The 12,688-nt window shown below is 39.3% G+C and overlaps 1 protein-coding gene and 1 long non-coding RNA gene across 7 annotated transcripts in view; one reads left to right on the top strand and one right to left on the bottom strand.

Moving 5' to 3' along the window:
- BTBD9 (BTB domain containing 9) overlaps positions 1 to 12,688 on the bottom strand; it is a 481,979-nt gene that overhangs the window by 296,169 nt on the left and 173,122 nt on the right. The gene's annotated exons all lie outside the window — the stretch shown is intronic.
- On the top strand, positions 8,367 to 10,892 carry LOC144340371 (uncharacterized). Its single transcript, XR_013416437.1, has 3 exons — positions 8,367 to 8,479; positions 8,792 to 9,289; positions 10,534 to 10,892. It is a non-coding gene; the product is annotated as an uncharacterized LOC144340371 (long non-coding RNA).

The raw sequence follows: 12,688 nt of genomic DNA, 5'->3' as shown, positions 1-12,688 counted from the left end.
CATAAGAAGACCACAGACAGTAGTCTGAGTGAAAATTTATGCAAAGTAACAGATTAGTAATAGTTTTACACCACCAGGGCTTCATGTCTCATTATTTTATACAGACCACTAATAGAGTTTAGTATTAGAATTTGAAAAGGAACAGAAAACGGAAAGCTCTCCCTGTAGAATTTATTGTCATCTTTCAGCTATTATATGGGTTTCATTATGGATTTCTATTCCAAGGCGTTATTCTTTGTTTTATTTTCAAAATGTGGCTCATACTTTTAAAATGGCTTTCTGGGAAACCTCCACATTTGCATGAATTCAAATGAAACTCCGTTCTCTGTTGTCATCATTCTGTTTAGCAGCTTGTTACTTATTTTATAGGGTTAGGACGTGATTAACAATGGACTCCTCTACAGCATTCCATAAAACAACAAAATCACCAGTAAGGCTCAGCAAAGTAAACATCAGAGTGCTTTTAAGTATTTAGTTTTATCGTTTTTAAATGACAAAGTCTTTTAAAAAATGCTATGATGTAGTTGAGGATGTAGCAACAGCAACACCCCTCCGACTGAGGACAGCCTGACAACTGGATAGATTATGTATGAAGAATGCCCCTTAGTTACTTAGCTCTTCAACGTTCTCTTATGATACCCACCGGAACATCAAATGTCCCTCTGCATATCATCCCAAATGGAGAGAGAAGATGATAGAGGGAATTAAAATGCTACAACTGCAATAACTGCTGTATAAATCAATCAAGCTGCTTTTTGGAAGAAGACATTGGACAAAGGGATAAGTTTCAAATAGTGGACGAATGTTGAAGACATTCCAAATCCAAACCTGTATATTCTATATATTCAAGAAATAGAGCGATACACACCCAGTCATGCATCAGCAGGACAAAAGTGGTTCCTTTTTATTGAGGGAGATAATAGAAAAATAAATGCTAGGAAGTTTTCAAAGGAGATCAAAAGGTGCAGTGATTAATGACTCTGATGTACTTCAAAATGAAACTTCTTCAAGCAAGTAGGTTTGGGTTTCAAGTAATTAACCTAACACTTGAACAATGGATTGTTACAAAATATAATGAAGTTAAGTACAAAACACTGTCTGATAAATGTTAACTCGATGTTCGTGTCCTCTGGCAGACACAGCTATTTTATTGTATATGAGGACAAACTTTTAAAAAGTGGGGGAAATATATTATTATATACCTTATTAGTTGAATTACTTTTGAGGTTAAAGAGTTTAAAGCTTACATATGGAATGTTGGGTCATAAAACGTTGAAAATTGTCCCACTCTTAAGAAAATTCAAGTTTAAAGACATCTTTTCACAGTGGTTTTTAAGAAGCATCATTACCATAATTAAATATTGGGCCAATATTTAATTATCTTAAATATAATATAATTAAATATTATATGTGGTGGCTAATGCCTGTAATCCTAGCATTTAGGAGGCTGACACATGAGGCTCACTTGAGACCCAGAGTTCAAGACCAGCCTGGGCAACACAGTGAGACCCTATCTCCACAAAAAATTTTAAAAACTAGCTGGGCGCGGTGGTATGTGCCTGTTGTCCTGGCTATTGGGAGGCTAAGGTGGAAGAATTGCTTGAGCCCAGGGGTTTGAGGCTGCAATGAGCTATGAATGATCATGCCACTGTATTCCAGCCAAGGAGACAGAGCAAGACTCTGTCTCTTAAAAAAAAAACTTAACTTAAATTTTAGAAATAATAATTCAAGTTCATGATAAAATGAAACCTAACTCATTTAACAAAAGCTAATATAAATGAGGAGAACTAATACAACATTATCAGCTTAAAGAAAGTCATTGCAATCTGGACTGTCCAAGAGGAACCAACACTTCTATAACCAGACACCTCTTTTTTGAAAAGAAGAATAAAACTGATTTTTGTTGGCCTTCCAGCACAACAAGCATTATAATGAAACAAACAAACAAACAAACAAAATAAATAAATAAATAAATAAATAAATATTTACTCAACACCTAAAGAGCATTGTCCATGATCTTTTTGTTTTCATTTTATTTTAAAATTTACAGATAGTAAAAGTCCCCTTTTGGTGTACTATTCTATGAGTTTTAAAAATGCAAAGACTCATGTACTTACCACCACGATAATCACAAAACAGATGCATTATCCCAAAACTTGTGCTGCCTTTTTGTAGTGAAATTTGCACCTCACCCTTAACCCTGGCAAACACGGATCTGCTTTCCATTGCTATCATTTTCCCTTATTTTTTTTCTTTTGAGACAGGGTCTTGCTTTGTTGCCCAAGCTGGTCTTGAACTCCTGTGCTCAGGTGATCTTCCTAACTCAGCTTCCAAAAGTGTTGGGATTACAGGCGTAAGTCACCATGCCCGGCCTCATTTTGCCTTTTATAGAATGATATATAAATGGAATCATACAGTATGTAGCCTTTTGAATCTTGCTTTTTTCACCCAGCATAAAACATCTGAGATACATCCATGCTGTTGTGTCTGTAAGCTGCTCATTCCTTTTTATTGTGAATAGTATTCCATAACATGGATATACTGTAGATTCGTCATCCATTTATTGATTGAAGGGGTGTTTGGGTTACATCCAGTTTTTGTCAACCTTTTTGTTTGTTTTTTTGTTTTTGAGAAGGAGTTTTGCTCTTGTTTCCCAGGCTGGAGTGCAATGGCACGATCTCGGCTCACCACAACCTCCACGTCCCAGGTTCAAGTGATTCTCCTGTCTCAGCCTCCCAAGTAGCTGGGATTACAGGCATGTGCCACCACACCTGGCTACTTTTGTATTTTTAGTAGAGACGGGGTTTCTCCATGTTGGTCAGGCTGGTCTCAAACTCCTGACCTCAAGTGATCCACCCGCTTTGGCCTCTCAAAGTGCTAGGATTACAGGCATGAGCCACTGTGCCCAGACCTTTTTTTTTTTTTTGAGACAGAGTCTTGCTCTGTAGCCCAGGCTAGAGTGCAGTAGCACCATCTCGGCTCGCTGCAGCCTCTGCCTCCAGAGATCAAGTGATTCTCCTGCCTCAGCCTCCTGAGTAGCTGGGATTATAGGCATGTGCCACCACGCCCTGCTAATTTTTGTATTTTTAGTAGAGAGAAGATTTCACCATGTTGGCCAGGCTGGTCTCAAACTCCTGACCTCAAGTGATCCACCCGCCTCAGTCTCCCTAAGTACTGGGATTACAGGCCTGTTTTGATTAAGAAAATGAATCCAGCTGGTTTTCTGAAAAGATCAACAAAATTGATAGACCACTAGCAAGACTAATAAAGAAGAAAAGAGAGAATATTCAAATAGATGCAATAAAAAATGATAAAAGGGATATCACCACCGATCCCATAGAAATACAAACTACCATCAGAGAATACTATAAACACCTCTACACAAATAAACTAGAAAATCTAGAAGAAATGGATAAATTCCTGGACACATACACCCTCCCAAGACTAATCCAGGAAGAAGCTGAATCCCTGAATAGACCAATAATAGGCTCTGAAATTGAGGCAATAATTAATAGCCTACCAACCAAAAAAAAGTCCAGGACCAGACGAATTCACAGCCGAATTCTAGCAGAGGTACAAAGAGGAGCTGGTACCATTCCTTCTGAAACTATTCCAATCAATAGAAAAAGAGGGAATCCTCCCTAACTCATTTTATGAGGCCAACATCATCCTGATACCAAAGACTGAAATTATCAGTTTACATGTCTCTCCCCCAACTGGTCTGTTAGTTCTTCGGATCCACAGATCATGTCTTTTTCATATTTGTAATTAAGAAATCGTATTGCCTGATACTTAACAAGTGCTTACTAAGTGTTGTGAAACTCACACAGGCATGATATGTAAGGGAAGATGACATCATCACGTATATGGTGCATAAGGATCGGTGAAGACAAGCAACCCTAAGGAGACTGTAGTCCCAGAGAGCAAGCTTTACGTGCCAGATTTTGCCATATCCATGGTGGGCAACTAGTCTCTCAAGCAAAAAGGAGCCCTTCAAAACAGCAGATTATTGTTTCCTATAACACGACTGGAAAAAAACAAAACAGATTAAAATATTTGTTTGCAGTAAAAGAAATCATTTTTCACCTGTAATTATTCTGAGGGTTCTCTTTTCTACTAATTTTAAATTCCTACCTGGAAAATGAGTTCTTTCATTAGAGTTTACAAGCTGATAGTTCAGATAACTGGGGTAAACTGAGACTGAATATTTTCGATTTGATGATCTGAGTATGAACAAGCCCTTGTGTTCCTAAAAACACAAAAGGACCCAGTAGTCCCTGCACTACTGCCCTATATTCCTTCCACATTTGGTTTGTTCTCCCAAAAGACTCAGGAAATAGCCTTCCCTAAAAGGCTTAGAAAATAGCCTAAACAAAAGCTCAGGATAATCCTATCATGATATAAGATTCTCCTCCTTAACAGTTTAGCTTTATTGGAAGGAAAAATGTAACCTAATAACTCAGCAAAAACTAGAATAGACAGATCCCTAACATGAAAAACTCCTAACCAAAGATACTTGAAATCACTCTAGCAGTTTTCAAAATATATTGTGAGTTTTCATTGTAGCAACATATTTCTCTACAGACCACACACACAAAATCTCACTTTGTGGTCAGAAGCAAGGTCATCTGGATTATTTGGAAAATGGCAAATGGCAAATTACCACTTATATGAATAATGGTAAATTGAAGAATATATTGATTCTCTTTTCCCCCTCCTTATAACAAATGAGAATACACAAAAAATTTAAGTATGACATAAAAAGGCCATTTTATGAGCATCTTTGCCAGTTGAATACTTTAATTATATGACATTAAATGTTCTATTAAAGGTATTATTTCAAAGATGCCAGGCAAAGTGGAATTCATCCTATATAAAAGTCTGACCATGCTTTTATTTTTTATTTATTTTTATTTCTTGGAGACAGAGTCTCACTCTGCTGCCCAGGCTAGAGTGCAATGGCACGATCTCAGCTCACTGCAACCTCTGCCTCCTGGGTTCAAGCGATTCTCCTGCCTCAGCCTTTCAAGTAGCTGGGATTACAGGCGCCCACCACCACGCCTGGCTAATTTTTGTATTTTTAGTAGAGACGGGGTTTCACCATGTTGGTCAGGCTGGTCTCGAACTCCTGACCTCAGGTGATCCCTGGCCTCAGCCTCCCAAAAGTGCTGGATTATAGGTATGAGCCATGCGCCTGGCCATGACCATCCTTTTATAACAAAGACATTTATCACCGAATATCCATGAGCTCTCCCACAATTCTCCAGCTAGCTTGCAGTTAGGTGAAGCCATGTTACCGGTTCTGGCCAATGGGTTGTGAGTTAAAGAACATATCACTTTTGTGCTGAAAAATGTAAATGCTGGTATATGAATCATCAACTCTGGCTTCCCATGCTGCAGTGCCCAAGGAAGCTACACGTTCCAGATAGTACAGCTATAAGAGGGTAGAATCTCAGCCTGGGTCCCTGAGAGACTATGAGGAAAAGAATCCTTTACCTATGGCAGATGTGTAGTGTAAACAAGAAGTAGACTTTTGTTATGCTAAGTTACTGAGATTTTGTTTTTGCTGCTGTTATTACAACACAGCTTAGCCTACCCTTACCAATACACCTTCACAGTTAAAAATTATGTTCATAATTTGCTCAAAAAACCCACTTCACACTGCACACATGTACATTTAATTTGCAAGTATAATTATTTGCAAAGACCATTTATTTTAAAGTAGAAGTCAATATGTAGCCTTTGATTTTAAAAGAGCCATTTTATTTCTTATTGTGACCTCCAGAATTGATTTGTCTATCGTGGTTTACAACATTACGTGAATAGAGTTTTAGCTTTGTATTATTTCATTTCTTTCATCATTTTAGAAGATCATCTCAAGCCAGCTTATGATATAAATTTCAGTTAGAAAATCCTAGAAAAACAGTCTATTTAATAGAATATTAGTCAATGCTAATACAATTATTTCAGAGAGATAATCTGTTTGCTTATATTTTAACACATAAGTTAACAGACTTCTCTGTTACAACACTAAACTTCCAAGGATCTGCACCTAAATCTTAGGCAGTAAGAAAATGTAAACAATCACATTTCTGTAATACATGAGTTTCTCTGTACTGTATATTTAAGTTCTGTGTTTTCTTCCTTTCCAGTTTAGCAATATCACAGCAATCATCAAACAGTTGGATCCGAGAAATGATAAAACCAGTCTGCCCCTTATGTCATTTCTACCCGGGAATCTGACAACACATTCCTATTTGTTTTTTGGTTAGTAACAACATTAGTCTGAACATCATTATGCACACTGCAGTTGCGTATTTATTTCCCCTTTCAAGAGAAAAAAGAATTTACTAGTGTAATATAAGAACAATAGGACACTCTAAACTAATAGCTAGCAAATTTATAAACAAAAAGAAATGCTTCTTCACATACCATATAGACACTCAGCCAACCCATGGAATGTGTCACTAATCATTTCACAGTTAGGGCTTTTTTTTTTCTTTTTTTTTTAAAGACAGAGTCTCGCTCTGTCGCCCAGACTGCAGTGCAGTGGTGTAATCTCAGCTCACTGCAACCTCTGCTTCCCAGGTTCAGGCAATTCTCCTGTCTCAGCCTCCCTAGTAGCTGGGATTACAGGCACCTGCCACCATGCCTGGCTAACTTTTGTTATTTTAGTTAGAGAGACAGGTTTCACCTTGTTTACCAGGCTGGTCTCGATCTCCTGACCTCAGGCGATCCGTCCGCCTTGGCCTCCCAAAGTGCTGGGATTACAGGCGTGAGCCCCCATGCCCAGCCCCACAGTCAGGATTTTTTAAAAGGCTGGATAACTCAGTAATTAATGAAATATTTAATGTTTGTCACCTAACTATAAAAGTAATTAAATTTGGTTCTTCAGGAAATCACCTCCCTGGTTCTAACCAGGCGTTTCATGCTCACTCTGTTTACCCTCTTGGGGTAAAGGGAGTGGCACAGTTTTATAGTTACAGACTTCGCATTCCCTTCTTAAGGAAAGTGAAGTTTTTGTTTGCTTTTAACAATTTTATTGAGGATTAATGGAAACAAACTGCACATACTTGAGGTGAACAATTTGTTAATTTTTGACCTGTAAAACCATCACCACAATCAAGATAATGAATATATCTGTCACCCCAAAAGTTTCCTTGTGCTATTTTGTAATGGTTCCCTCTCATATCTCTCCACTCCCTGCCTCTGTTTCCAATCTGTAGTGCTTTCCAACACTATAGGTTATTTTGAGGTTTCTAAAATTTTATATAAATGAATCATACAGTATGTATTTTTTTTGTCTGGCTTACTTCGCTCAACATAATTATTTTGATTTCATCCATATTGTTGCATGAATCAATAGTTCATTCTTTTTTTATCATTTAGTATTTTATTGTACACAATAAATTATAACACAACTCATTTTATCTGTTGATGAACATCTTGGGTTGGTTCCAGTCTTGCATATTAAAAATGAGGCTGCTGTGAACATTTATGTGTAAGTCTTTGTATGGGTATATGCTTTCTTTTTCTAGGGGTTAAATACCTAAGAGTGAAATGGCTGAATCATATGTAGGTGTATGTTTTTTTTAGGAAACTGCCAAGCTGTTTTCCAATGCGGTTACACCATTTTAGATTCCCACCAACAGAGCAGCCAAGTGTTAAAAGAGTTACAGTTGGCCGGGCGCGGTGGCTCAAGCCCGTAATCCCAGCACTTTGGGAGGCCGAGAGGGGCGGATCACGAGGTCAGGAGATCCAGACCATCCTGGCTAACACGGTGAAACCCCGTCTCTACTAAAAAAATACAAAAAAAAAAAAAAAAAAAAAAACTAGCCAGGCGAGGTGGCGGGCGCCTGTAGTCCCAGCTACTCGGGAGGCTGAGGCAGGAGAATGGCGTGAACCCGGGAGGCGGAGCTTGCAGTGAGCTGAGATCTGGCCACTGCACTCCAGCCTGGGCGACAGAGCGAGACCCCGTCTCAAAAAAAAAAAAAAAAGAGTTACAGTTCTTTCACATCCTCTCCAACATTTGGTATGGTCAGTTTTAAAAATTTTAGTCAAACTAATAGGTATGTAGTGGTATCTTATTTTAGCCTTAATTTGCATTTCCCTAACATCTAATGGCATTGAGTATCTTTCATCTGTTTATTTACCACTCATATATCCTTTTGTGTGAAGTATCAGTTCAAACGTTTTGTCTTTTTTCCCCTGAGGTGTTTTTGCTGTTGTTGTTGAATTGTAAGGATTCTTCATATGTTATTTATTAGATATATGATTGCAAATATTTTCCCCCAGTTTGTAACTTATCTTTTCATTCTTTTAAAAGTATCTTTAGAGGAGCAAAAGGTTTTACATTTGAAGTCCAAGTTTTCAATTTTTTTCTTTTATGAACTGTTCTTCTGATGCTATATCTTAAATACGTTTGCCTAAACAAGAGAAAACAAAGGTTTTCTCTTATGTTTTCTTTTTCCTAAAGAAAGTTTATGGCCGGGCGCGGTGGCTCAAGCCTGTAATCCCAGCACTTTGGGAGGCCGAGACGGGCGGATCACGAGGTCAGGAGATCGAGACCGTCCTGGCTAACACAGTGAAACCCCGTCTCTACTAAAAAAAAAAATACAAAAAACTAGCCGGGCGAGGTGGCGGGCGCCTGTAGTCCCAGCTACTTGGGAGGCTGAGGCAGGAGAATGGCGTGAACCTGGGAGGCGGAGCTTGCAGTGAGCTGAGATCCGGCCACTGCACTCCAGCCCGGGCGGCAGAGCGAGACTCCGTCTCAAAAAAAAAAAAAAGAAAGTTTATAATTTTAGGTTTTACATTTAGATCGATAATCCAGTTGGGGTCAATTTTTGTCTATAGTACAAGGTATGAATTTTAAGTTCATTTTTACATACGAATACTTTGCACCTTTGTTGAAAAGCAGTTGTCCATAATTGTGTGGGTCTACCTCTAGGTTCTCTATTCTGTTCCATTATCTTTTCATATGACTACTATACTGTTTTGAGTAAGGTAGGTTTATAATAAATCTTAAAGTCAGGTAAACGTTAAGTCACTAGTTTGTTTTTTTTTTTCAAATCTGTTTTGACTAATCTGGCTTCTTTGCATTTCTATATGACTTTGAAAATAAGCTTGTCATTTTCTTCAACAATGCCTGCTGGGATTTTATTACAGTTGCATTGAATCTATGGATAAATAAGGCGGAGAACCAAAAACTTTACAATATTGAGTCTTCTGACCCACACACAATCTCTCTCTCCATTTATTTCTCCAAGACTTTTTTTTTTTTTGAGACAGGGTCTCACTCTGTCACCCAGGCTAGAGTACAGTGGCACCATCTTGGCTCACTGTAACCTCCACCTCCTGGACTCACACTACCCTCCCACCTCAGACTCCTGAGCAGTTGGGACTACAGGCGCACACCACCACACCTGGCTAATTTTTGCATTTTTTGTAGAAACAGGGTTTTGCCATGTTGCCCAGGCTGGTCTTGAACTCCTGGGTTCAAGTGATCTGCCTGCCACAGCCTCCCAAAGTGCTGGGATTACAGGCGTGAGCCAATGCGCCTGGTCTTGCACATCTTTTATCAGATTTTTCCCCTAAGTATTTCAAATCTTTTGAAGCTATAATAAATGAGTTTTAAAAATTCCAATTGTTGATTGTTTGTGGGCCGCATACAGAAATACAATTGATTTTTGTACAATGATTTGTATCCTGCCAATTGCTAAATTCACTTATTAAGTTTTAGTAGCTTTTTTGTGGATTCCACTGGATTTTCTGCATAGACAATGATATAGTCTGAGAATTAAAAAGTTTTACTTCTTCCTTTCTAATTTAGATGCCTTTTATTTCTCTTCCTTGCCTCCCTGCCTTAGCTAGAACTTCCAGTACAACGCTAAATGGAAGACATTAAAGTGGATATCCCCAACATAGTCCTGACGTTAGGAGGACAGAGTATTCAGTCTCTTGACATTAAGTTAGCTATGGGATTTTTACAGATGCCCTTGATCAGTTTTAGGAAGTTTTCTCATGCTTCTCGTTTGCTGATATTTATTGGGAGTAGGTATTGGATTTTACAAAATTCTGCCTTTATTAAGAAGATCACATGATGTGGAGTTTGTGTTATAAGCTCAACTGTGTTCCTTCTACCCCCTAATTCATACATTACAGTCTTAAACCCTGGTACCTAAGAAAGTGACTGTATTTGGAGACAGACTTTAAAAAGGTAACTAGGCTGGGCATAGAGCTCACGCCTATAATCTCAGCACTTTAGGAGGCTGAGGCAGGTAGGTCACTTGAGTCCAGGAATTTGAGACCAGCCTGGCCAACATAGCGAAATCCCATCTCTACAAAAAATACAAAAATTAGCCAGGCGTGGTGGCATATTATTCCTGTAGTCCCAACTACTTGGGAGGCTGAGGCAGAAGGATCATCTGAGCCGGAGATGCAGGGGTTGCAATGAGCTGAGAGCCCACCACTGCACTCCAGCCTGGGGAACAAAGTGAGACCCTGTCTCAAAAAAAAAAGGGGGGGGATATTGAGTTAAAATGAGTTCGTTAGGGTGGGCTCTAATCTGAGAAGTGTCCTTGTAAGAAGCGATTATGACACAGACAGTCAGACACAGAGGAGTGACCATGTGAGGGTACAGGAGGAAGGCAGCCATTTGCAAGCCAAGGAGAGAGAACACAGAAGAGATCAAACTTGCCAATGCCTTGATTTTGGACTTCTAACATCCAAACTTGTGAGAAAATAAATTTCTGTTGTTTCATCTATCTAATTTATGATATATTGTTATGGCAGCCCTGGCAAACTAACAGTTTTGTTAATTTACTAAGTTACATTGATTGACATTTGAGTGTTAAAAACCAGCCTTGCATTCATGGGAAAAAAAAAAAACAAAACCCACTTGGAAGAGCTGTCCTTTTTATCGATTGTTGGGTTCAATTTGTTAAAATTTTTAAATTCTGTCTTCCATGAGGAATATTGTCTATAATTTTCTTTTTTTTTTTTTTTTTTTTTGAGACAGAGTCTCACTCTGTTGCCCAGGATGGAGTCCAGTGGTACAATCTTGGCTCACTGCAACTTGCGCTTCCTGGGCTCAAGCAATTCTCCTGCCTTAGCCTCCTGAGTAGCTGGGATTACAGGCACCTGCCACCGCACCTGGCTAATTTTTGTATTTTCAGTAGAGATGGGGTTTTCCACATCGGCCAGGCTAGTCTTGAACTCCTGACCTCAGGTGATCTGCCCGTCTCGGTCTCCCAAAGTGCTGGGATTACAGGCAAGAGCCATTGCACTGGGCCTATAATTTTCTTTTTGTATAGTATCTTTGTCTGGTTTTGGAAGTAGGGTAATGCTGGCCTCAGAGACTGAACTGGGAAATATTCCCTTCTGTTCAATTTTTCTAGAAGAGTTTATATAGAATTGATAGTCATTTCTTCCTCAAATGTTTAGCAGAATTCATCAGCACAGTCATCTGAGCCTGGTGTTTCTCTGTGGAAAATCTTTTAGCTTTAAATTCAATTTCTTGCCCATGTAGGGTGGCTCATGCCTATAATCCCAGCACTTTGGGAGGCCGAGGCTTGAATTCAGGAGTTCAAGACCAGCCTAGGCAATATAGTGAGACCTCATCTCTGCTAAAGTTAAAAAAAAAAGTAGCTGGGTGTGGTCGCATGTGCCTGTAGTCCCAGCTACTTGGGAGGCTGAGGCAGAGGGATCACTCGAGCCTGGGAGATTGAGGCTGGCTGCAGTGAGCCTTCATTGTGCCACTGCACTCCAGCCTGGGCAACAGACAGAGACTGTCTCAGAAAAACAAAAAATCAATTTCTTTAATATATATGGGTATTCAGGCCGGGCGCTGTGGCTCATGCCTGTAATCCCAGCATTTTGGGAGGCCGAGGCAGGTGGATCACGAGGTCAGGAGATCAAGACCATCCTGGCTAACAGGGTGAAATCCCGTCTCTATTAAAAATACAAAAAAAAAAAAAAAAAAAAAAATTAGCCGGGCATGGTGGCAGGTGCCTGTAGTGCCAGCTACTCAGGAGGCTGAGGCAGGAGAATGGCATGAATCCGGGAGGTAGAGCTTGCAGTGAGCCGAGACTGTACCACTGCACTCCAGCCTGGGTGACAGAGTGAGACTCCATCTCAAAAAAAAAAAAAAATTATATATATTTTTATATATATATGCATGTATGTATGTATGTATATGTATATATGGGTATTTCAGTTATTTCTTCCTGAGTGACTTAGGTAATTTTTATCTTTTGCTTTTTTCTTTTTTTTTTTTGAGACAGAGTTTCACTCTGTGGTCCAGGCCAGAGTGCAGTGGTGTGATCACGGCTCACTGCAGCTTCAACCTCCCAGGCTCAAGCAATCCTCCCATCTCAGCCTCCAGAGTAGCAGGGACTACGGATGCATGTCACCATGCCCAGCTAAGATGGGGGTCTCACTATGTTGTCCAGGCTGGTTTCAAGTGATTCTCCTGCTTCAGCCTCCCAAAGTGCTGGGATTACACACATGTGAGCCACTGTGCCCAGCCAATAATTTTTATCTTTTAATAAATCTGTCCTTTACAACTAGGATGTCTAATTTATTTGCATAAAGTTGTTCATATTACTCTTTATTAGTCTTTTAATATCTATGGAAACTGTACTGATGTCAAATTTTCTAAATTTGACTGAAAATCTGAGCTCCATGCTTC

The sequence above is a fragment of the Macaca mulatta genome, chromosome 4, assembly GCF_049350105.2.
Source record: "Macaca mulatta isolate MMU2019108-1 chromosome 4, T2T-MMU8v2.0, whole genome shotgun sequence".
Lineage (NCBI taxonomy): Eukaryota > Metazoa > Chordata > Mammalia > Primates > Cercopithecidae > Macaca > Macaca mulatta.
This window is presented reverse-complemented; position numbering and strand designations above follow the sequence as displayed.